Source organism: Rattus rattus, chromosome 3, assembly GCF_011064425.1.
Source record: "Rattus rattus isolate New Zealand chromosome 3, Rrattus_CSIRO_v1, whole genome shotgun sequence".
NCBI classification, from domain to species: Eukaryota; Metazoa; Chordata; class Mammalia; order Rodentia; family Muridae; genus Rattus; species Rattus rattus.
Window position 1 is genome coordinate 34,430,814 of NC_046156.1, and position 26,889 is coordinate 34,457,702.

Sequence of the window (26,889 nt, forward strand, 5' to 3'; positions counted from 1 at the left end):
TTGAGCAGGTATTTTGCAGGGAGAGGATAATCTACTTCAAGACTTAGAGCCACTCACCTATGAGGTTGAGATTACGATGTAAAGTAATATGCATTAAAGAATTTTATCTAATTTAATGTGACAGACTTTGAAAGGCAAAGAAATATTTATAGCAAGAGAGATATAGAGAAATACTTTCATGCAGACTGGGCAGCATTTGCTGACAGACGAGTTTTGGAGATGTGATCCTTAAGCAGAATGAAATGTAAAGTAATTAAGAATCATTTGTAGATTTTGACTTTGTGACTTAATTGTATGTGTATTACTTTAATTTATGTAAAGAAAATATAGTGACACAGGACTTTGTGAAAGGAGAGTCCAATTTAAATGTGATTAATAATTAAAGTTGTTATATATAGATAAGTCCAGTTTACTGTTGCATAAATCAATTGAGATCTTGAGGTCTGGATACCAGATCTACCTCAGGGAATTGTGAGATAAAGGTATTATATAAAAGCTTTAAAACATATGAACTGACATAAAGCGAAGCTGTAAAGAGAAAGCATCACCTTCCAGCTCTAAGTCAAACTTTCCGATGTTTACTGCCTGGGAAAAAACCAGAAGAAAAGCAACCAATGAAGCACGAAAAAATCATGTTTTGTTATGAACATAAGGGACAGAAGTTTCCCAAGAAGGACGATAGCCAAGCTGGAAATCTTGTTGAATGGAAATTTAAAAGAGTTAGCCAAGTTCATTGAACTTGTCTGAGGCTTTGAACAAATATATTTTCAAGAGGTGCATTTGGGGTAAAGCACCATGCAATGTGTTATTTCCATAATGTTTCACATATAGTAAATTTAAGACTTGAGGGGTGGAGGGGCTGTTATTAAAGCACCGTCAATGTGGATAAAAGAGTTAAAGATTCATTCAATATCTGTATCAGTGGCACATAAGTAATGAACTGTGATACAAACAGTCAAAGAAAAAGTCATGAGTTTGAAGAAAAGTAGGCCTGGATATTTTGGAGGGTTTGGAAGGGTAAAGGGAAGCAGAAGTGTTGTAACTAAATAACAATCTGTAAAATAATAAATAAAAATCATATGCCACAAAGTGGACTGTAATACAAAAAGCTAAAAAAAAAATTTAGGGGGGATAAAGTGATGACAAAGTTGTCCCAGGCTAGTTATTATTTACACCTAGATAAGACTGATAATGACTTTCCTCCTCTGACATCAACACAGCACCATGCAAGTTAGTCAATAGAAATAAAGTTTAAAGGTTAGTACTACCTTATTGTCTCTGTGTCTGTGACTCAAGTACGGGATACCTCTGTGACAAAATATTAAAATTACATACTTGAGGATAAAAAAGAATATTTTAAAGGAGCAAACCATAAATACTAAGACGTTAATACTTAATCTAAGACATTAAGGAAACCTGACATATCAGGGAGATAGCTGTTTTGACAATTACGTGACTTGTGGTTTGACATTGTGACCATGTGAACGTAATAAAGATAGAGTGTGATTGCAGGACTATATGGTTCATTGCCCATTAGTGCAGTCATCTTTCAATAAAATTTATATCAAAAAGTTAGCAACCAAGATTACCCAAAAGCTTCCTAAAATATAATATAAAGATGGGTTCTAGCAGATACCTAGGGATAAAAGAGCAAAAAGTATGGTGGCCATACTTGACTGAGCTTGTATCCTCATTAGTCATTAGTCTCCCAGGGATCATGGTGTGGCTCCTTTTTTTTTTCCTGTTGCTTGTGGAGATATTACAGCTGGGGGGGGGGCAGTGAGCTCCTGAGAGGTAGGTGGTCTTTAAATGCAGCAATGCTGGACTACAGAACTGCTGGAAATCTTACCTGGAAGGGGTTGGCTAATTAGTTGATTTTCACCCTCTCATTAATTTTAAATTAGTGACTTCTCAGGAGGCTTTTAGAGGTGACGCAAAGACGAATTCTTATTGGCCAACATAGGCAAGCCGTGTACCCAGTGTGCTAGTGACACTGGAATACAGTGAACGCCTAGCATCTGATGTTTCTGCTTCTGCCCACAATGCTGGGAGTTAGGAACCAGAGGTAACACAATTTATCATCATTTTCACTTGAAAAATGCCAACCTTAAAGCTGGAGACATCAAATATGTGGCCTAAGGCCTTAAGACAAATAAAGAGAAGCTAAGAGCCAAACTCAGGTCTGGGGATCCGCAGTCTCTTCTAACACCGAGACATTTTCAGGGGACTCTGGCATGATGGACTTCTCTCATAGTTGTTGAACACAATTCTCATTTTAAAAATTGTTTATCAAGAAACCAGTGCTTCTTTGTCTGTCCTGGTTACTGTGTATCCCTCTTCTTTTGACAGAACTAGACAATCTTTGCCCTGTGCCCACAGGTACAATGCTATACCAGAGAAAAGCCAAAATGGATGGCGTTTACGTTTCCCAGACACTTAAGAGTTATGCCATGTAATACAGAATGCTCAGTTACATCTCAAACTTATTTGTAATCATCTTGAGCTGCATTGATGGGAGATGAAGGTGCCTTTTAGCTCTGGCACCTGCTGGTCTTCTCAAATGTCAGTGACTGACACTTGGTGCCTTTATCTCCAGGCAGCTTCCAAATCTCCAACTTCTATACAACCCGCTTCCAGGTCCAAACCACCTCATACACACTGAGGAGGACTTTCAGGCCGGTTCGATGGCACCTGCATTGCCCAGGGAGATCTGTTTATCCAGATGTCCGCTGTTCCTTGTGGAGCCAATGCCACCGGGTGGCCACTGAGTGCCTGGAAGAGGTACTCTGCGCCCTGATTCCTCCCATCTGGATCGTTCTCCTGACAGGGACTCAGTGTTCTGCAGTTAGAGTCTTAGGGTGCCCTTGAGGGGTTCCCGGTGCTTCTAATGGTGGCACACACAGGGATATTTTCTCTCCTACAGACAGAAGCATCTTGCAGAAATGTCAAGTCTGCTACCCTTCGGTAGTGGTGGTGCTGGTATCCCTGGCATCCTGGTGTCCCTGGCATCCTGGAGGGCAGGGTCACTTTGCAGAACTGCATTGGCACTCTCTGCAAACTATGCGTTTGGCCTCACTGGTGTGGTAGGTGCCCTTGTGCCTGCCTGTACAGGTGTCGAAGCATGAGAAAGAGAATGCAGACCAAGACCAAGGCCACAGCAGTGATCTCAGCTACAATGATGGCAATCTCCATAATGCTGCAGGACATCATTGGGGTAGGCTTGAGGTGCTCAGGAGATGGTCTGCTGACAGGGATGCTCATTGCCATGCCGAGTTTTAGAAGTTGAATCTGTAATCATGTGGCTGAGAAAGAGTTGCCAGTTCTATATCTAGATCCACAGGCAGGAAGTGAATAAGCCAGTAAGCCTAGCTTGAGCTTCTGAGACCTCATAGCCCACTCCAAGTGACCCCTTTCTTCAACATCTACTCCAATAAACCCACACCTATGCTATTTCCTATGGGCCTGTGAGGATCATTTTTTTTCACACCACAACAATAGCTACTTAGAGCTTTCACTCCTATGAACTAGTGATCGTGGTACTGGAAGGTATTCTGTAATCTACCAAAGGCGGGGGTGGGGGCCAGCATTCCAGGGACAAAATTTTTAGTCTGCAATGGTGTCTAGCCTGCAAGGTATGCTAGTGTAATGTCGCTCAAAGTTTGTGGCAGTAACAGTAACCTGTCAATATCTGACTTGGCTTAAAGGCTATTCCATGAGTTGGAACTATACTCACTGCTCTTTGTTGACCAAAACCAAGAGACAAGATCATTCAGGAACCTCAGGAAAAAATACTACAGTTTTACTAGAGGAACACAGCAATAAATTCACTCTTCATGACCTTCTAGTCTCACTTTTGTGATGCTGGGGCGATTTGATTTTTTTTAACCAACTACCTAAAATTCTATTATACTCATAGAGGAGTTCCGTGTTCAGCAATCATCACAGAAGCTTCCTCCTGCAGTGGAAAGGATGAAATACAAAGACACTCACAGCCAGACAACAAGCAGAGGGCGAGAGACCTTGGAACACTCAACCTTAAGTTCGATATCCCCGTCAACTATCTCCTTCAATGGCTTTGGGCACCAAACATTAAGAAAACAGATGAAAAGGAAAAAAATAAGGCAAACTGACTGCGAAACACAAATTATTCCGTATATAACAATGTGATCAACCAATAATAACAAAATATTGATTGTGTTGGTTTTGCAGAAGGAAATAGAAAATTGTACCTCATCACATATAAGGAATTACTTTATGCTTGTAACCCCACTTTTGTGAGGTTGGGGATATTTGGTGTGTTGTAAGCAACACAATATTTTGATTTTAATTACAGGCACAGGAATTTGAAGATTCTCCTTCTAATAGTTTTCAAGGCAAAATTAAAGACAGATTAACAGAAATAACAAAACCTCTTTTGGCAAAGGCCGATAGTCCGTATTGTACTTGACTCCTCCTCTTGCTGTAGTGACTGGGTAAGCAAAGTGAGGATTGACCTGTGACTCTTACAGATTTAGAGAAAAAAATAAGTATAATATTAAACACAATAGAAACTTAACATTGGATTTACCACAACACAACCTGAGACGTCCATGAATGAAATAAGGAAGGGAGACTGCTAAGGAGGACAGACTGAGCCCAGGACCAGAGAAGGTAGTAAGAACATTATAATCTAACTCTGGAGCTTCAAATGAGCTTGAACCTATGTAAGGGACATAAGAGACACCATGTCACAGGGTGGCCACGGTGTTTGCCACTTTGTAGTCCAACTTGGCTTAAATGTTTATGACTCAACAATCATTAACAAAGGACTTAACAACATTTCATTTTATGATTGGTCTCTACTCTAAACTATTCTGAACTTGGGCCCCAAACATATCAAGTCTGGTATTTAAGGCATTATATTAGAAAATGTGTAACGTGCATGCTATTTGGGAAAAATTCAGCATCTTTAAATTTTTTGGATGACATGATCTTATGAAATTTATAGTGACTGAAGAGAGATGATTTAAACATTTAAAGATAGTACTAATTCTCCGATTCTCTGTAGTCTAAGAAAGTATAATGCCAATGGATTTTTGGGTCTATGTATTGTTTTTCTGTTTTTTTTTTTCAATTTTATTTTAAGCACCCAATCCACTTTCCAGAATTTCTTAATTCGAAGATCACCAGTGAATTCAGGCATATCTTTGACTCAGATGGGTACTGCCTGTAGTATTAAAACTCAAAATGACACTTATTACTCTACGAATCAAGCTGCAGGGAGAACATGTTAAATATAGCATTATTACATAAAATCAAGGAGGAAGATAAAGCTATGAACTTCAGGTTATGAAGGACTTTGTCCTTCTGTTGGCTTCCTTGTGGGAATTTATTGAAGCCTTTTAACTTCATAAAAAAGCCTTGTGCCAGTTAAAGATAGTATAGGAGGGAAGCGTCTCTTCTATGTTTAAATTCCATTAGAGCTTTGTGGGTTTTAACTTCCTAAATGGACCCTTTAACTTCTGAAGGAAATTCTTTGAGGTCTAAGCTTATTTATTCTCAGCAAAAATATGATGCAGTTGAGTAATAAAAACCACTTTTTAAAATTAGTAATTATTCATTTCCTTATCGTGAAGGCATAACTGGAATATATATATATATATATATATATATATTTCAAATTAAATAATTCAATGCAAAAATTTTAAGTTTATAGTGAAACCCAGCTAAATTAAGTATTTAATCAATAATATTTTCTTCAATTATAGGAGGAAATGCTAAAACATGTTTATAATAGCAATATGACAAAACATTGTAAGCTGTTTTAAGCATGGTTTTGCAATTATTTCCAAACTTGTTCACAGTAAAATTAGATAATCTTTATTGTTGTATGTTTTTGTATGATGTAGTGTACCACTGAGGGTGTGTACATGCCATTGTACATATTTGAAGGCTCAAGGACAACCTTCTGTAGTAGTGGAGACTGGCGGGGTCGGGGAGGAGGAGGTATGGGATATGGAACAGTCAGGAGGTGAATCAGGAGGGGAATAAATTCTTGAGTGTAAAAATAAATAAATAAATAAATAAATAAATAAATAAATAAATAAATAAATAAATTTAACCCGAGACTTTCAGGAGTCTTCAGGTCTTCAATTTGTGCAACAAGTACTTTTAGCTGCTAAGCTATCCTATTGGCTCCTGTTCTTTGATTTTGATAAAGGGTGCGTTGAATTCTAGATCTTTGTGCAAAGTAAAGTGCTTAGCTTACAGAGCCATTAATAAGTGCACACAAAGCCCATGATTATATCTGATACACACATAAAAGTAACTTAGATTTATTCATGAATGTTACACTGATCGTGTGTTTCCAAACTGTACACACATGTTTCTTAAAGATTGTAACATCCTGAGGACAAAAGGATGCTGGGATCCTATTGACTGACCTGTACCACCTTGTTCCTCTATGAAAAACTCACTAAACACAATAGTCGGTGCATACAAAACCCCACAAGGTCACAGCAAATTGAAGAGAGCAGAAACAGAGGATTCTTCCTTTGTTGGTTTATGACAAAATGCCTGCAGGGGGCATGGCTGACAAGAAAGAGAATAGCTTCACAGCACCTGAGAATGTAAATTATTAAAGAAGACAACGTAAAATTGAGAGATGAAAATAGGAGACTGTGAATTTATGTTTACCTGTTGCCTCCCGGCTCAATTCCTTACAAACAATTCAACCTCTGACCCAGAAATGTTATCTTCTAGAAAAACTCAGTGCTTGAAGAAAGGTTCAGCCTTGGGAATACAAATAGAATCGAGTGGAAAGTGAAGCCCATTTCCCTTTCTACTTCCTTCTGAGAACGCAGACAGCTATTTAGTGCGTCTGGAGGAAGCGGGAAATGATAGATTCCAGTAAGAAAGTTCACTACAGGTCAACCTGCAGTAGATGCCTCAATCAAATACATTCCCTAGAGCTGCCAGCAGATCCTATGGTCTTCACTAAACCTAATAGGCTAGGGAAAGTTTGCTGTACGTTTGAGACAAATCTCCAATAAGAGGTGAGGTAAAGGCGAGAGACTGGAAGTGTTTAGGTCGGATTAGTTATAACTGAAAGACTAAAGTTGAGGCCGGGTTGAGAGGTGCAAAACTAAGAGTGATAAGGGCAGGCTTCTTCAGGTGGGAGATAAGTAGTGTCCAGCAATTGTGGGAAAAAAGCAAGTTGATATTGAAGAAAATAAAGAAAAAGAAAGAAAGAAAAAAGAAAGAAAGAAAGAGAGAAAGAAAAAAAGAGAGAAAGAAAGAAAGAAGTAGAAAGAAAGCTAGAAAACTTAAACTAGATTCCAAGACTAAGAAGGCAAGGCTAATGTACAAAGATATAAAGAGTTGAATCAAGGCAGATTATCCGATAAGGATAAAAGAAGGCATTGCCTTATTTAAGTGAGTGATCTGATTAGAGGATGATTGTGGAGAAGAATGAGACTTTTATGTGGTAAACATTATTTAGTGAGATAAATGAAATAGTTAATTGATAGTAACAATAAGTTATCGTTGTTAATATGTTAATTAAATTTTCACTGTGAAATCTAGTCTAGAAGTTGCAGTCAGTTTATCTTCTTTGACACAGTCTACACATGAATACCAGTCCTTTTCAATTTAATATGTTAAAATTTTTTTCTCATCCTACTTCCTCATCGGAAGCTTTTGATATTTCTGAGCACTGAATTAAAACTGTGCCTCTTTTATCACAAGAAATCCAGTAAGATCCTTTTGTTTTCAGATCCATATCTACGCAGATAAGTTAGTGCTCCGCCGTTGTTTAGGAGAGCAGGAAGCTGCCAAACAGAAGTCATAAAACAACAAAAAACAAACACCAAAGTTAACAGGGCCCCTCTGTGTCCACCTGCACACAGGAATTTACATAAAAGGGACAAAATATTTTCATGTTTCCAAATTTCTTAATTGCCGGTGTGGCAGAAAGAGATGATGAGATGATTAAATAATTCGTTTTCATATTAGGAGAGTGGAACAAACATCTCATGAAATTCTGTAGAGTGTCTGCGTCTGCTCTGGCATCATGAATGGGTTATATAATTTCCATCATGAACGGCTTCAATATAATAGTTTTAAGTTTTGTCTTCCTTATTATGTGTTCTTCCAAAAGAAATTTATGGGACCACCCTTGACATTAGTCTAGTCAGTTGGTTTCTTGATTATTCCCATTTTCAATGTTTTATTTTAAAAAGTCAGTCTCTACTCCAAACTTAAGAAAATGACTGCCAATGGCTTACATTGCTATCATATAGTTTTTGTCCTTTTAGGCTATTTTGATGATATTGTAAGTAGTCAATGATTCACACATGGACGATTCTATACATCAGTGCACTGTGTCTTTACATACACTTTCCATCCCTTTGACATTGTCTTGAAAACTAATAGAAAAGGAAACCTAGAGGAGGATGTGTCGTTTGGTTGCGTCTCAACTTCCCTTGATTTGTCTTCAACTCTTATGACTAGACGTATGCAATTCTCAGGTGACAGTTGGTTAAAGTAAAATCTTTCTCCTAAGTTTGATACAACTTTTAATTGTAGTGCCATTTGTACAATGTCTCTAATCAGAGCCATACCTTAGGTTTATACAAATGTGCTCTAAACATGCAGCTTTAACCTCCACTGATTTCAAGGACTGCATCATTATCCCATTTTCCAGGGTGAGGTGATTTCTAATTACTGCACTGCTGATGTTTAATTTCATATAATAACCCTGGCCTGATAGATGAAGGGCGCTCTGCGTTTCCCAGTGCTAAATCATTCGAATCGAATGACAGAGAAACGTCTAACTCGGTGTTAAAGGTGAAATTTTCACTACAAAAGATGCGTTCAATTTAGGATTCCCAATTTGTCACCTACAGAAACAAGCAGAAGGGCCAACCAAAAAAGCGCCAAAGCCTTGTTTGTATTGTCAAATATGTTGAGAGTTAAAATAGGTCAAAATGGAAAATACTACCGATTTGTTACTACTCTGTGTATGTCTTTGAAAATGTCTCCAAAATGTCCAAATTCATTGTTTAATATAGCATTATAGGGTAAATGAGTAATATGTGTAAAGTTAGCTGATGTTTTCATAATTTACATTTTAATACTACTGATGTTACTTTACAAGCAGGAGAAAGAAATCAGGAGCATGAATTTCACGTGATATTGTTTCAAGTTTCTCTCTTCAAATTTAAAATATTTTATGTTCTATTAAAGATTTTTAAATGTACAAGTGGTGAGGCAGCAAGATTTATCAACAGGTAGCCCAAGGCTAGCAAAACACTGCCTTGCTTTGCATTGTATATATTTCAAAATAGAGTTGAACTGTGTCTGTTGAAGGAGGTAGGGCGTTTAAATAAATGTACATAATTTCCAGGCACGGCTTGATATTCCCTTGCTGTTCACTCTTTTGAGTGCAGAAAGTGGTTTTTGCTAGCTCCATTTTGCTGGAGCTAAAGGAACGTTGAGAAATCGATAGCTGCAGGTTGATGAAACCTAAATCCATTTGATTCCTTTCCAGGGCCATTATGCAGACAGTCAAGGGTGATGTATTTAGTTCATGCCACACTTATTACTCTCAAGCACAGCTCCTCATCAGGGAGAAATTAGACCAGATGAGAAGTAATCAAGAAATTCTAGAGAGGCTACAGACATCTTCTTTCTAGCTGTTTCTTCCTTAAGGACCCCAGCCCTGTGGCTCTCTCAGTTTCCTGCAAGAAAAAGAAGTTAGCATTTATACCATAGTACTTCAGAAAGTTCAGGACAATTGTTATGTTTCACCATTTCCTATAGTAATTTTACCTAACAATGGTTACAATAATAATCAATATGTATATTCCAAATTGAGAAATAGTCTGCTTACTAGAAATTCTAAGCTACCATTTTGGCAGAGATTAAGTATAGCAGCAATGAGAAGGAATGGCAGTTTAAGCTGATTTAGATACCCCCCCCCATGCTTGCCTCGAAGGTGCTGTTTAATGCAAAGTCTGATCATATACAGAAGTAGCTCTCAGCCTGTGGGTCTTGACCCAATTGGTGGTTCCATACCCAATATTTACATTATGATTCATAAATGAAGCAAAATTACACTGATGAAATAGCATCAAAATAATTTTATGTTTTGAGGGTGGGAGTCACCACAACTTCAGTAGCTGTACTAAGGGGTCTCAGCAAGAGAGAAGGTTGAGAACCACTGATACAAAGTGGCTATGCAATCCAAAGGCTGTAAGGACAGATTCAGTGACGTGATGCTACAATTCTTTTTTTTTCTGTTATTAATTGGCTAGTTAATTATAGACACACTGTATTTTCTAACCATCAATTATTAGTTAATTTTAGCCACACCATATTTGTTAATCATAATTTTGCTATTGCACCATCGTGTTTTCATTAGTATTGGGAAATTATAGTTTCTTTAACCTCAAAGTTTTAGTGAGACAACAGAAAGTGTCATTATTTTAAGATTGGCAAATGAACACTCACTCTGCCAAATTGCAGTCACTTAGAGAGCCAAGGTTTGAATGTATAGAGATATTTTTGTACTATTCTTATGCTTACAAAATTTCAATCATATGTTTTAGATGATTTAACTGACAAAGATTTCTGTCACGCTACTGTAATGCAGGTATAATGGGAAATAGTCCAAAGCTTGGTCCACACAATCTCTGTGTTGGTATCCCAATCACACAGTGATAAAATATCCAAGTAATTCATCTGAAAGTATCCGTGCTTGGTAAGGGCCTGGATTGAGAACCTGAGTGGCCATAAGTGTTTTCTCAAGTTTGTATTCCCATCTCTCAGTTCTCCAAGATTTGTTTTATAGACCAGGATGTGTTAACACATATCTACCAGAATACAAATATTAGAGTTTAAGGTGAATAACTGCTCACAGAGTTATGCTGAGACTTCAGAATTAGCAGTTGTTAAAAATCCATGTTATTGCTTCCCTAGGATGATAGAAGAGAAGCCATATGGACCACACAGATAGTGAACCACGCCTGTCACATAGGAGAATGAAATAAAGCTATATAGAGTCCTGTGGAGAAATTACCATACCAACATATAATTTAAGGCAGGAAAATTATGACATCCATTATTTGTGCTGAATTCATTGTGACCACTGTACAGAATGAGTTGTAGCAAAGCTAGCATAAATAACAAAATGTTAAAACTCTTACCCAAATCACATCTGCTGTTTTAAACGTGGCTTCCTTACCTATTTATAACAAGCAAGACTGCTATGTAAATGCAGCTTGCTTCCATTGGAATGGCAATGTTCTTATCAATATTATATTCTCACTCTCCACAGTTAAGAAAATAGAAGTATTTGTCTTGTTTGAAAAGAACTAAACGTACTTAGGTTAGGTTATCTTTTTCTTTATTCAAAAATGATATCCAGTACCTTGCTCACCTAAGTGGTCTACCGAATGTTAGAGTTGTTCTGTTCTAATACAGTACAGAAATGGGATTTAATGAGCAGAAAATATTATGCATTCAAAATGCAATATATATATATATATATATATAGTGTGTGTGTGTGTGTGTGTGTGTGTGTGTGTGTGTGTGTGTGTGTGTACACATGCATGGTTGCTCATGACAAAAGAACAATGCAAAGATTCAGAGATATGTTACGCTGAAGGAAACTTCCTTTATTTTAACCAGTGATGCTGTTACAAATGAATAAAGGATACAATAGTGACTATTAAGTCTTAAGCGTGGCAGAGTTATTAAAGGGGGGTTTTCATTTTTTCATGGTGATAATAATGAAGAACTAATCTGGCAGATCAAGAAAGAAATTATAAAGCTTTATCATTTGTAAAATGAAAGGGAGCCAATGCATTAAGGAAGGAATTTGTACAAACGGAGTCATTTTATAGATGGAGAAAAATCTTGAAAAAACAAGTAGGTCGGTTAGGAAAATTATATATATATATATATATATATATATATATATATATAATAGTGAAAAGTAAATATATATATAGTGAAAAGTAAAGTTTGCCCCAACTGACACCACACGCTCATTCACTGGCACACACACACACACACACACACACACACACACACACACACACACACACACCTTTAATATACAAATAGAAGCTAACCATCATTTTGAAAATCCAGTGATAGAAATGGCTAAATTGATGTGAATGTTACTTTAGGAAGTATTGGACCTGTGTGGAAGTTTCATGGATAGATCAGTGCACAGATTGTGAATGCCTAGTGTCTGTAATAATGTGTCTCACAGCAGCACAGAGAAACAGGAATTACTTCAATATGCTCAATAGACATTCAAAACCAAAGACCAGCTAGTATCCTTGAGAAACGGAGTGAGTCAAGTGATGGGAGCTGATGAGTAATCCTTGGGTGAGTAGTCCCAGGAGATGCTTTTGAACCTTCTGGAAACTTGTTAGTGAAATGGTGTCTTCCTTGAACACAGCGATATCCATCATGGTTCTCAGAGCTTTACTCCTTTCTTTCCCCCCCACCTCACTGAGAGATCCTTCTAAGAACATAGCATATCAGGTAACTTTTTTTCTTTGAATCCGTTCCTTAATGTTGTCCAGAAGCATTATATGGGCTTCTAATATTAATTTTGTGTAGCTTTGTTATCCATTTTGGTAAAACAAGTATATATAAGCTGATTAGAAAACTTAGAATGGGTATCTCAATTTGGAAACCCAGGGTAACTCATGGACTTTCACATAACTGACTTCTGCAGTCTGATACCCAGGAGTCAGACTTTTACATTCATAGTTGTTTATTCTCTGTCCCTGCCCATTTTAAGACTCCTTTCTTTCTTCCCCAATAGCTAGCTACACCCAATCCACTATTTTCAGCATAAAAATTTTCATATTGGAAATTGAGAAAATATATTTATCTGACAAATGAGTGAATGAAAGGCAGAAGGTAGGATATTGCTTACAAATGTTGTATGGGAACTATCATGAATTGGATAAAGGTATCTGGATGGTTTCTGTCTAAATAATATAATTTAATGGTATTAAATGCAGCACAGTTAGACCCAAGAGAATTGCTGAACTCTTAAACTCACTGACATTAGTTGCCTCTTTGGGTGTATTGTTTTGTTACTTGAAGCACTTATTATATTGTTCATCTCGGTGGCATGTATTTATTAACGCCTTTTATTGCATTTTGTAAAGACAGAAATACAATTCATATCAATTTACTTCCAATTCTCCTTGGAAATTTGATTGAATATGAAAGATTGCTTCGAGTTTTTATAGTATGCCCTGGTAAATGAGATAGAGACATGAGCAGCTCACCTGTTAAAGTGTCTAATATTTTCAAATAATTCATTATAAAATATAAAATGGTTAGCAACTGCTGTCATCTTTAAGAAGCCTCGAGGTATGATTTCTGAACACATATTTAAAAAAAAAAGAATTCTATTGTGTGGGAAGCAGAGGAAGCCCCGACCAAATATATGAGGAGCTGCGGAGTTCCCGAGTGAATGTGTATTTTTGATATGGGTATCACCATGCCAAAGACCCAAGATCTCAGGCTCTTTGGGGATGGCAAAGCCGTCCTCTCAGGATGAGGTTCAGAGGGATGACAAAGTCTTTTTCTGGTCTCAGTTTGAATGTTGACAGTGCATGCAAGTATGAGTGATCACAAATGGTTGCCAGTGTGTGCAAAAACTAGCCTCTGTGGCATTTTCTTGCCATTCACAGCTCGAGGCTGCTGGCCTAACGAGACCTTTTGTGGAGGATAGCTGGCTCCTACGCCATGTACTGCATAGAATACATTTCCTGAGGATCCAGATTGCTGCTTCGTTGATGCCACTGCATCAGAGGGTACATTCGCCACTTGACCCAGCTTTTCTATATGTGTGCCTACCATTTCTTCAGTCTGTCCTTCATTTCTTCCCTACCAAAGCTATGTTCCCAGCCAACCTTTCTACATATGACCCTCTTGCAATTATACAGAGGGGAACACATAGGGTTTCAGAAAAAGACAGGAAAAAACATTCTGATGATTCTATATGAGTCTATTTACTCTATGCTACATAACTGGTCATAAAAGACATTCTTCATACTAAACTTTTTCTTTTTTTTCTCTCTCTCTTTTTTTGTCCATTTAGAGATAAATATTGAAGGTTGCAGAGGTTACCTGATTTGCTTTCAGGTGAACTCTAGTGGAAATGTAATTCAAGTCCCTCTTTTAAATTTTCATATTTGCCTGACATATTTTCTTTCGAGGCATATAATGTACTTGGTTTTTGCACACAACTGCTTAAATATGTAATGATATATTTATGAATTAATATCTTGAATATTTTTCTCAATCATGTCATATTGTGGAACCTGAGTAAATTGCAATTATTTCTATACTGTATTTTATATTAGACCGTTCTGTAATGGAAGAATGATGACGGCATTGCTTGGTTTATAAGGGCCACATGAAAGTATATATTTTGTACATTAAACAATATATGAAGATTTATAATCATTAAGTTAACTCAGATTTATATTTCTCTGATCATATTAATGTTTGTTTAATATTATTATGCATATTTTAAATCCATGTTTTATAAACATAACTATTTAACTCAAGGGAGTTACTTAATTTAGTAAAATATTCAAAGAGTGATTTGGTTTTTAACCCTGGAATGTCCAACAATTTATACGCAGGCTGGATTAGATGTAATGATAAAAGTTTTTAAGGTAATGATTTCAATAAAATAATGTATTGAACCTATGTAAGCATATATGACTATAGCCACCAAAGTAAAATCTTTTATAATCAGATCTGCCTAAATGTCACTTACCTGGTAGTTCCATAAATTTAAAAGAAGTAATATGTTGGATATTTTATTTTAAATATGGAGCATACTTAAAGGATTTCAGGTGTCTCTCCACTGTAACTACCTCCACTATTATTCAGAGACAGGTTTTGAACATTTTCCTTCCTTCTCCTCTTCCTTTTCATCTTGCTCTGTATTCCACCCTGGCCTCCATGTGGAGGCTTCGGACTTCCTCCCTTAGGTTTTGGGTGCTGATTATGGATGTACATCATCACACTTGGAATGTGCTGGGAACGCCTGAGGCCATTTCACATTTTGCTAATAATATATAACGGACTGATAAGTATTTCTATAATACCAAGAACTCTTTGAAGTATTGTCCAGTCCATGGTATATTAAGACTTGTTATGGTATATAACAAGGATATAAAATATAAATTGGAATTTCTATTGTCCTTCTTTTGTTTATCTGTCCCTTGATTTGAGATGAAGACTAATAACATATTCTGGAAAGTTTGTCATATTTTCTTCTCCAATTTTTCATATGCTGGATTAAGTGATTTTTTATTTAATAATTATATGTAAATTATGTACAATGGATATTAATATTGCTGTAATCCAGTTACTTGGATTCTAACTCATTTCATTTCTTCCGAGAAAATAATTGTCTGATAGTGAACCAGTATTTAGCAATTATATGCATGATCTTAAGTGAATAACTTTAATTTACATAGTAGTTTTTTCTGTTTATCATTCTTAGTTGGTTCAAAGTCTTGAAAAAAATGTTAAAATATTGTTGCCACATTTTCATGATATGAGTCTTTTATTTTTAAATGTAATTTTAACAAATGGAAAATTTCTAGGTAATCTAATATAAATTTTATATGTACATACATATGTACATGCATAAATTATAATACATTATGCATAAACATTACATTTTCATATATTATAGGGAGGTTTTGTACTGTCAGATAAAGGAGGTTACATTTTCAGATTTCTGCATAATAAAACAAATTATTAGAGCTGCTGTTTAGAAAACTTTTCTGTATGTTTTCTGATCACATTTGAAGATTTGAACATATAAACATACTTGAATTCATTAATACGGTGAAAATTATCTTCCAGATGTTTTAAAAATATGCTCATTCTTTGTCATTAGTTGAGAAACAGGCACAAAGCAATTCAAATTTGAGATGGGTAAGCTTATTTCCTGTCCGTGTTTATTTGTTAAAAACCGTTTACCCTTCTTTTTTGTGTTCATGAACATCTTTAACCACCATCACTCCTGCACATAAGTTTCATGTGATTAAAGCTAAGCACACACCCTCATTTGTCCCATGGGACCCCTGGCTTGAGGGTCATCCTTGCTCCAGAGCCCAATCTACTGAGAACATTCTGGCATCTCAACGTTTCCCACAGACCCACTTCTTCAGCTTTTTTCCCAATATATCCAATAACGTGTTCAGACAATTCATATATTTTATTCATGCTCTACAGTCTACCAGACTACTTGAATACAATGTCACTGAATTTTTAAACATATCTTTATTATTTATATTTTTTATCAAATTAAATTAACTTTCCTGTGGAAATATATGGAAAGTAAGATTTGAATAAAATTGTCATTTGTATCATTAGACCTTGATGAAAACAGATTGGCTTCTGTGATGTGAATTGACCAGGTGAAGAAAAAGCTGAGATCTGCTGATGGGATATGGTTCCTCCATAGCTATCTTCAGACTCTTTTTTTTTTTTTTATTAACTTGAGTATTTCTTATATACATTTCAGTGTTATTCCCTTTCCCGGTTTCTGGGCAAACATCCCCCACCCCTCACCTTCCTTATGGGTGTTCCCCTCCCAACCCTCCCCCATTGCCACCCCTCCCCCACAGTCTAGTTCACTGGGGTTCAGTCTTAGCAGGACCCAGGGTTTCCTTCCACTGGTGCTCTTACTAGGATATTCATTGCTACCTATGAGGTCAGAGTCCAGGGTCAGTCCATGTATAGTCTATAGGTAGTGGCTTAGTCCCTGGAAACTCTGGTTGCTTGGCATTGTTGTACACATGGGGTCTCGAGCCCCTTCAAGCAATTCCAGTTCTTTCTCTGATTCCTTCAACGGGGGTCCTATTCTCAGTTCAGTGGTTTGCTGCTGGCATTCGCCTCTGTGTTTGCTGTATTCTGGCTGTGTCTCTCAGGAGCGATCTACATCCGGCTCCTGTCTGTCTGCACTTCTTTGCTTCATCCATCTTGTCTAATTGGGTGGCTGTATATGTATGGGCCATATGTGGGGCAGGCTCTGAATGGGTGTTCCTTCAGTCTCTGTTTTAATCTTTGCCTCTCTCTTCCCTGCCAAGGGTATTCTTTTTCCTCATTTAAAGAAGGAGTGAAGCATTCACATTTTGATCATCCGTCTTGAGTTTCGTTTGTTCTAGGGATCTAGGGTAATTCAAGCATTTGGGCTAATAGCCACTTATCAATGAGTGCATACCATGTATGTCTTTCTGTGATTGGGTTAGCTCACTCAGGATGATATTTTCCAGTTCCAACCATTTGCCTATGAATTTCATAAACTCGTTGTTTTTGATAGCTGAGTAATATTCCATTGTGTAGATGTACCACATTTTTCTGTATCCATTCCTCTGTTGAAGGGCATCTGGGTTCTTTCCAGCTTCTGGCTATTATAAATAAGGTGATGAGCATGGTGGGGCAATGTCTTTTTTATGTTGGGGCATCTTTTTGGTATATGCCCAAGAGAGGTATAGCTGGATCCTCGGGCAGTTCAATGTCCAATTTTCTGAAGAACCTCCAGACTGATTTCCAGAATGGTTGTACCAGTCTGCAATCCCACCAACAATGGAGGAGAGTTCCTCTTTCTCCAAATCCTCGCCAGCATCTGCTGTCACCTGAGTTTTTGATCTTAGCCATTCTCACTGGTGTGAGGTGAAATCTCAGGGTTGTTTTGATTTGCATTTCCCTTATGACTAACGATGTTGAACATTTCTTTAGGTGTTTCTCAGCCATTCAGCATTCCTCAGCTGTGAATTCTTTGTTTAGCTCTGAACCCCATTTTTAATATGGTTATTTGTTTCCCTGCGGTCTAACTTCTTGAGTTCTTTGTATATTTTGGATATAAGGCCTCTATCTGTTGTAGGATTGGTAAAGATCTTCTCCCAATCTGTTGGTTGCCGTTTTGTCCTAACCACAGTGTCCTTTGCTTTACAGAAGCTTTGCAGTTTTATGAGATCCCATTTGTCGATTCTTGATCTTAGAGCATAAGCCATTGGTGTTTTGTTCAGGAAATTTTTTCCAGTGCCCATGTGTTCCAGATGCTTCCCTAGTTTTTCTTCTATTAGTTTGAGTGTGTCTGGTTTGATGTGGAGGTCCTTGATCCACTTGGACTTAAGCTTTGTACAGGGTGATAAGCATGGATCAATCTGCATTCTTCTACATGTTGACCTCCAGTTGAACCAGCACCATTTGCTGAAAATGCTATCTTTTTTCCATTGGATGGTTTTGGCTCCTTTGTCAAAAATCAAGAGACCATAGGTGTGTGGGTTCATTTCTGGGTCTTTGATTCTATTCCATTGGTCTATCTGTCTGTCTCTGTACCAATACCATGCAGTTTTTATCACTATTGCTTTGTAATATTGCTTGAGTTCAGGGATAGTGATTTCCCCGGAAGTCCTTTTATTGTTGAGGATAGTTTTAGCTATCCTGGGTTTTTTTGTTATTCCAGATGAATTTGCAAATTGTTCTGTCTAACTCTTTGAAGAATTGGATTGGTATTTTGATGGGGATTGCATTGAATCTGTAGATTGCTTTTGGTAAAATGGCCATTTTTACTATATTAATCCTGCCAATCCATGAGCATGGGAGATCTGTCCATCTTCTGAGGTCTTCTTCAATTTCTTTCCTCAGTATCTTGAAGTTCTTATTGTACAGATCTTTTACTTGCTTGGTTAAAGTCACACCGAGGTACTTTATATTATTTGGGTCTTTTATGAAGGGTGTCGTTTCCCTAATTTCTTTCTCGACTTGTTTCTCTTTTGTATAGAGGAAGGCAACTGATTTATTTGAGGTAATTTTATACCCAGCCACTTTGCTGAAGTTGTTTATCAGCTTTAGTAGTTCTCTGGTGGAACATTTGGGATCACTTAAATATACTATCATATCATCTGCAAATAGTGATATTTTGACTTCTTCTTTTCCGATCTGTATCCCCTTGACCTCCTTTTTTGTTGTCTGATTGCTCTGGCTAGAACTTCAAGAACTATATTGAATAAGTAGGGAGAGAGTGGGCAGCCTTGTCTAGTCCCTGATTTTAGTGGGATTGCTTCAAGTTTCTTCCATTTAGTTTAATGTTAGCAACTGGTTTACTGTATATGGCTTTTACTATGTTTAGGTATGGGCCTTGAATTCCTATTCTTTCCAGGACTTTTATCATGAAGGGGTGTTGAATTTTGTCAAATGCTTTCTCAGGATCTAATGAAATGATGATGTGGTTTTGTTCTTTCAGTTTGTTTATATAATGGATCACGTTGATGGTTTTCCGTATATTAAACCATCCCTGCATGCCTGGGATGAAGCCTACTTGATCATGGTGGATGATTGTTTTGATGTGCTCTTGGATTCGGTTTGCCAGAATTTTGTTGAGTATTTTTGCGTCGATATTCATAGGGGAAATTGGTCTGAAGTTCTCTTTCTTTGTTGGGTCTTTGTGTGGGTTAGGTATAAGAGTAATTGTGGCTTCATAGAACAAATTCGGTAGTGATCCATCTGTTTCAATTTTGTGGAATAGTTTGGATAATATTGGTATGAGGTCTTCTAAGAAGGTTTGATAGAATTCTGCACTAAACCCATCTGGACCTGGGCTCTTTTTGGTTGGGAGACCTTTAATGACTGCTTCTATTTCCTTAGGAGTTATGGGGTTGTTTAACTGGTTTATCTGTTCCTGATTTAACTTCGGTACCTGGTATCTGTCTAGGAAATTGTCCATTTCCTGAAGATTTTCAAGTTTTGTTGAATATAGGTTTTTATAGTAAGATCTGATGATTTTTTGAATTTCCTCTGAATCTGTAGTTATGTCTCCCTTTTCATTTCTGATTTTGTTAATTTGGACGCACTCTCTGTGTCCTCTCGTTAGTCTGGCTAAGGGTTTATCTATCTTGTTGATTTTCTCAAAGAACCAACTTTTTGGTTCTGTTGATTCTTTCTATGGTCCTTTTTTGTTTCTACTTGGTTGATTTCAGCTCTGAGTTTGATTATTTCCTGCCTTCTACCTCCTGGGTGTATTTGCTTTTTTTTGTTCTAGAGCTTTTTAGGTGTGCTGTCAAGCTGCTGACATATGCTCTTTCCTGTTTCTTTCTGCAGGCACTCAGCGCTATGAGTTTTCCTCTTAGCACAGCTTTCATTGTGTCCCATAAGTTTGGGTATGTTGTACCTTCATTTTCATTGAATTCTAAAAAGTTTTTAATTTCTTTCTTTATTTCTTCCTTGACCAGGTTGTCATTGAGTAGAGCATTGTTCAATTTCCACGTATATGTGGGCATTCTTCCCTTATTGTTATTGAAGACCAGTTTTAGGCCGTGGTGGTCCGATAGCACGCATGGGATTATTTCTATCTTTCTGTACCTGTTGAGGCCCGTTTTTTGACCAATTATATGGTCAATTTTGGAGAAAGTACCATGAGGAGCTGAGAAGAAGGTATATCCTTTTGCTTTAGGATAGAATGTTCTATAAATATCCGTTAAGTCCATTTGACTCATGACTTCTCTTAGTCTGTCTACATCTCTGTTTAATTTCTGTTTCCATGATCTGTCCATTGATGAGAGTGGGGTGTTGAAATCTCCCACTATTATTGTGTGAGGTGCAATGTGTGTTTTGAGCTTTAGTAAGGTTTCTTTTACGTATGTAGGTGCCCTTGTATTTGGGGCATAGATATTTAGGATTGAGAGTTCATCTTGGTGGGTTTTTCCTTTGATGAATATGAAGTGTCCTTCCTTATCTTTTTGATGACTTTTAGTTGAAAATTGATTTTATTTGATATTAGAATGGCTACTCCAGCTTGCTTCTTCCCACCATTTGCTTGGAAAGTTGTTTTCCAGCCTTTCACTCTGAGGTAGTGTCTGTCTTTGTCTCTGAGGTGTGTTTTCCTGTAGGCAGCAGAATGCAGGGTCCTCGTTGCGTATCCAGTTTGTTAATCCATGTCTTTTTATTGGGGAGTTGAGGCCATTGATGTTGAGAGATATTAAGGAATAGTGATTATTGCTTCCCGTTATATTCATATTTGGATGTGAGGTTATGTTTGTGTGCTTTCATTCTCTTTGTTTTGTTGCCAAGACGATTAGTTTCTTGCTTCTTCTAGGGTATAGCTTGCCTCCTTATGTTGGGCTTTACCATTTATTATTCTTTGTAGTGCTGGATTTGTAGAAAGATATTGTGTAAATTTGGTTTTGTCATGGAAGATCTTGGTTTCTCCATCTATGTTAATTGAGAGTTTTGCAGGATACAGTAACATTGGGCTGGCCTTTGTGTTCTCTTAGGGTCTGTATGACATCAGTCCAGGATCTTCTGGTCTTCATAGTTTCTAGAGAGAAGTCTGGTGTGATTCTGATAGGTCTGCCTTTATATGTTACTTGACCTTTTTCCCTTACTGCTTTTAATATTCTTTTCTTTATTTTGTGCGCTTGGTGTTTTGACTATTATGTGACGGAGGTGTTTTTTTTCTGGTCCAATCTATTTGGAGTTCTGTAGGCTTTTGTATGCCTATGGGTATCTCTTTTTTTAGGTTAGGAAGTTTTTCTTCTATGATTTTGTTGAAGATATTTACTGGTCCTTTTGAGCTGGGAGTCTCTTCTATACCTATTATCCTTAGGTTTGATCTTCTCATTGAGTCCTGGATTTCCTGTATGTTTTGGACCAGTAGCCTTTTCTGCTTTACATTATCTTAGACAGTTGAGTCAATGATTTCTATGGAATCTTCTGCTCCTGAGATTCTCTCTTCCATCTCTTGTATTCTGTTGGTGAAGCTTGTATCTACAACTCCTTGTCTCTTCTTTTGGTTTTCTATATCCAGGGTTGTTTCCATGTGTTCTTTCTTGATTGCTTCTATTTCCATTTTTAATCCCTTCAACTGTTTGATTGTGTTTTCCTGGAATTCTTTCAGGGATTTTTGTGTCTCCTCTCTATGGGCTTCTACTTGTTTATTTATGTTTTCCTGAATTCTTTCAGGGATTTTTGCGATTCCTCTCTGTAGGCTTCTACTTGTTTATTAATGTTTTCCTGTGTTTCTCTAAGGGAGTTCTTCAGGTCTTTCTTGAAGTCCTCCAGCATCATGATCAAATATGATTTTGAAACTAGATCTTGCTTTTCTGGTGTTTGGGTATTCCATGTTTGTTTTGGTGGGAGAATTGGGCTCCGATGATGCCATGTAGTCTTGGTTTCTGTTGCTTGGGTTCCTGTGCTTGCCTCTCGCCATCAGATTATCTCTAGTGTTACTTTGTTCTGCTATTTCTGACAGTGGCTAGACTGTCCTATAAGCCTGTGTGTCAGGAGTGCTGTAGACCTGTTTTACTGTTTTCTTTCAGCCAGTTATGGGGACAGAGTGTTCTGCTTTCGTGCGTGTAGTTTTTCCTCTCTACAGGTCTTCAGCTGTTCCTGTAGGCCTGTGTCTTGAGTTCACCAGGCAGGTCACTTGCAGCAGAAAAGTTGGTCTTACCTGTGGTCCCGAGGCTCAAGTTCGCTCGCGGGGTGCTGCCCACGGGCTCTCTGCAGTGGCAGCAACCAGGAAGATCTGCGCCGCCCCTTCCAGGAGCTTCAGTGCACCAGGGTTCCAGATGGCCTTTGTTGTTTTCCTCTGGCATCCGAGATGTGTGTGCAGAGAACAGTCTCTTCTGGTTTCGCAGGCGTGTCTGCCTCTCTGAAGGTTTAGCTCTCCCTCCCACGGGATTTGGGTGCAGAGAACTGTTTATCTGGTCTGTTTCCTTCAGGTTCCGGCGGTGTCTCAGGCAGGGGTCCTGCCGCTCCTGGGCCCTCCCCCACGGGAGCCCAGAGGCCTTATACAGTTTCCTCTTGGGCCAGGGATGTGGGCAGGGGTGGGCAGTGTTGGTGGTCTCTTCCGCTCTGCAGCCTCAGGAGTGCCCACCTGACCAGGCGGTGAGGTCTCTCTCCCACGGGGTCTGGGAGCAGAGAGCTGCTGCAGGCCGGAATCCGCAGGTGTGGGACTTCCGGTAAACACAGGCCGTGCCCGGTCCTAGAGGAATTCTGCCTCCGTGTGTCCCGAGATCACCAGGCAGCTTTCTTGCAGCAGAAAAGTTGGTTTTACCTGTGGTCCCGAGGCTCAAGTTCGCTCGCGGGGTGCTGCCCACGGGCTCTCTGCGGCGGCAGCAACCAGGAAGACAACCTTCATTTCTGGAACACACCACCACACTTCTTTGTGTTCTCCAAGAATTGATCTCAAATCAGGTTTCCCTCCAGCTCCCCGGCTACCGAAGCGCTACTCCTTAAACAGCCGCGGAAAATTGGGCCGGCTCAGAAGTTCCTGGACCTGGAGTGCCCTCAGAGTGCTGCGTGCCCCACAACTCCTATCTTCAGACTCTTAAATTTCAAGTTCTCCCCAGCATCTCAATTTGTCAACCTACAGAATCCTTATCTGTATGAAGCTGTTTAATTAAATAAGTTTCCCCCTTTTAAATAGGAGTCCTTTCTTTTCTGATGTATTATCTTTTTGATCATCTTTAGTTCCTGCTCTTCTAGTCAGATAAGCAAAATGCATTGTATTGTTGGGGTCCAAGAATTTGAGAAATAATCTACTGTGAAAGTCAAGTTCAACCTAGCAAAAGCATCTTTATTTGAAAACTGATAAATCAGGGAGATAGGTAGATTCAGGATCCAAATCTCATTTTCCAAGGACAGAACAGAGCAACCTTTTCAAGCAAAACAAACAACAAACAAACAAGAACAAATAAAAACCCAAACAAAACAAGACAACCACCACCAACAACAACAGGTGCATAGGGGCAACCAATCAGGTACCTACATATGTTGAATGTTTCCAACAGTTTTTCACACCTGACCTCTTAAGTGGGGTACTACCTCTCAAGTACCTCAGATGTCTTCATTGAATAACTCAATCTGAAGTTACGGCGAGCCACTCACAGCTCGTTTAGTAGCTGCAGCATTTCAGTGCAAGCTGGAGGCTAACCAGCAAAACACAGGAATATTGGGGTCTAGGTCATAGGGAGCATCTGTGGTCAGAAGCCGTTTCTGGTAATTTAATAGTTTTTTATTTTTTTATTTTTTAGAATTTAGCTGGGGTACAAAATGGAAACTATATACAAGATAGAGTCTCTGAAACTAAAGTGGCCCCCAACAGTCTTTTTAATTCCTTCAGAATCACTTATTGTGAAAGAGTATACCATTCAGTAAGATCACTAGACTAGCAAGCTACCAAGAAATTCTATTCATTTTTATTTATTTGGTGGCAGCACCCTATTTGTCCATATGCACTTTATTATTATTATTATTTTTTTATTATTATTATTTTTTTTTTTTTTTGCCGGAGCTGGGGACCGAACCCAGGGCCTTGCGCTCCCTAGACAAGCGCTCTACCACTGAGCTAAATCCCCAACCCCCCCATATGCACTTTAAATATGAAGCTCTTGAAACATAATTATCTAAACTGAATTCCATTACTAATTATTCTTTTTAAAATATATTTTTGATTGAAATAAACTTAATCACTCTTCCCTTTCCTTTACTCCCACTTGCCCACCCCAGGTTATCTCCCTCTAAGTTCTGCCATACACTCCCAAGTTCATAGCTTCTTTTACATCAATTATTTTCATCACCTATATATGTGTATGTATGCACAAATTCATAAAACCACCTGCTAAGTCTGTTTTTGTTGTTTGTTTGTATATGGTTTCAGGGCTGACCACACTGCCTTGGTGTTATGTGATAGACTTTTTCTGGGAAGACAGACCACACACATCTACTTATCTCAGATCCCACAGCAAACCTACCTTTGGATATTAAAAATTCCAAATTGGTGAAGCAATGAGTTTTATTGAGGTTATTAATAGGAATATGGGTGAGAGGTCAATTGTAGGAACAGAAATGACTCAAAGACAGTTGCATCACCAAAGAGCCAGATAAGCATAGGTACAACTCCTGAAAGCTGGACCCCTCAAGCACACTGCAAGCTTGGAGGCAGCTCAACAGGTCGGAGAACTCTTTCCAAGTGTTTCTTCAGGTATGAGCTTCTTCCAGGGACTAAGTTGGTCTTTGTTCCTCCTAGGAATCTTTGCTGGTCTTGGATTCTCTCAAGCTCGCTGAGTAGCCTCTCGTTCTTCCAGGCTCCTAGCTTGCCTGAGTGACATTCAGCAGTCTTTACTGTTTATCTACTCTTTCAGATAGATAGATAGAACTTAATAATACGTTAGATTCAGGGACTTTCTGAAGCTCCTTTGAGTGTTTACTGCTGGTCTTAATTAGCTTCCCTGCAGGGTAGAATATTTCAATATCGAGGAAGCTGTTATACAATAATAGCACAGTCAATACTGGGAATATCCATGAGACACAAGCTTTCCCTCGCCTACAGTAATTAGTTGTCTGTAGTTGTTTATCTAGGGATAAGTCCCCACAAAATTCTCTCTTCTATGTAATGATGTACATTTACATTGTCATTATTACAATCTGTTTATGGTGATATTTTCTGTAAGATAATGTTTTGCAGCAAATTTTCTTGCATCCTGGCCCTTATAGTATGTCTGACCCCTCTTCTATAATGTTCCACAGATGCAAAAGCTATGAGGTAGATGTACTTGGGGGGTGGTGAATTCCCCATGATTCATTGACATCTACACTGTATCCAGTTGTGGTTATCTGTGACAGTCTCCATAGGCTATAAAGGGAATATTAATTTATTTAAATTGTTTCAGTTGAACTCAAATCTAGACTATAAAATATGATGCGAAAAATTCTACCATACTCTAACAACAGCATAAATATGAAAAGTAGGTTCTCAATGCACTTCTTTTGTAGTGTAATAAACTGCCTATACACAACCGTATACATCATTACCTGCTACTAACATGTCTTACAATTGCTGTCCATTTCATTGAGCCTGAGCTCTTATAATGATAAAGTATCTCTTAAAATAGTGTTCAAGAGGTTTAAGGCCCGTATCCCATATATATATATATATATATATATATATATATATATATATATATATGGTGTAAGGATAAATATTTAGAATATAGTCAGGAGTTTTGTTGATTTAGAGAAGTGATAGCTGTAGGTTCATGACTTTATTAACACTGGCTAACTCCTAGTCAGCTAAATTTCTATTACTGGGTATGATTTCACTCTTGTCGAATAGGCCTTACACTCAATTAGAGAGTTTTTGGGTACCATCAAGGAAAATAAACTATTTGGTCCCCAGAGGTCATTGTGGAAGAATGAACAAGATTATAAGAACCAGAGGGCTATGACGTTTTCTCTGAAGTTGCATAGACTAGAAATGTCAGAGAAATGACATCATGGAGTCCTATGTGTAGGACTGCATAAGGAAGACCAGACCAGGAACATCAATAAATATGCAAACACAGAGGAATAAAATGTCATGGGGCCTTTGATTGGCAACAAAGGAATGACGAGAGAAGAAGAAATCTTCACCCCGCAAAGAGCTCTTCAATTAGCTTATTCAATACCAGTGGTCAGTTGTGAAATCAAATACATTCAAGGAAGTAACATGAAATGGACAGAACAGGTTGTATTCATATTTTTCCTAACAGAGGTTAAAGAAATATAGGAAATGATATTAAGATCTATTCATAGGAAGAGTAGGAGGGAGGTAGGAATAGGGGAAACAACGTAATAACCTAACCCCTGTGAGATATCCTTATTACATGTAAATGTATTTACAATAAAATTTAAAAGTCAATCACATTGACTGAAATGTGAAAGCAACACATTGGCACACAGTTTCATGATCGGTACAGTTACATCTTTATATTAGTATGGTGAAATGCAAGAATTCATAGACACAAACCTAGGAACTCATGTGCAACTACATAATTCCAAATGAAATGTTTTCATATTTGA

General features: G+C 37.9%; 1 pseudogene; it reads right to left on the bottom strand.

Moving 5' to 3' along the window:
- Positions 1–2,671: 2,671 nt before the first annotated feature.
- On the bottom strand, positions 2,672–3,261 carry LOC116895743 (annotated as a pseudogene).
- Between the last annotated feature and the right edge of the window lie 23,628 nt (positions 3,262–26,889).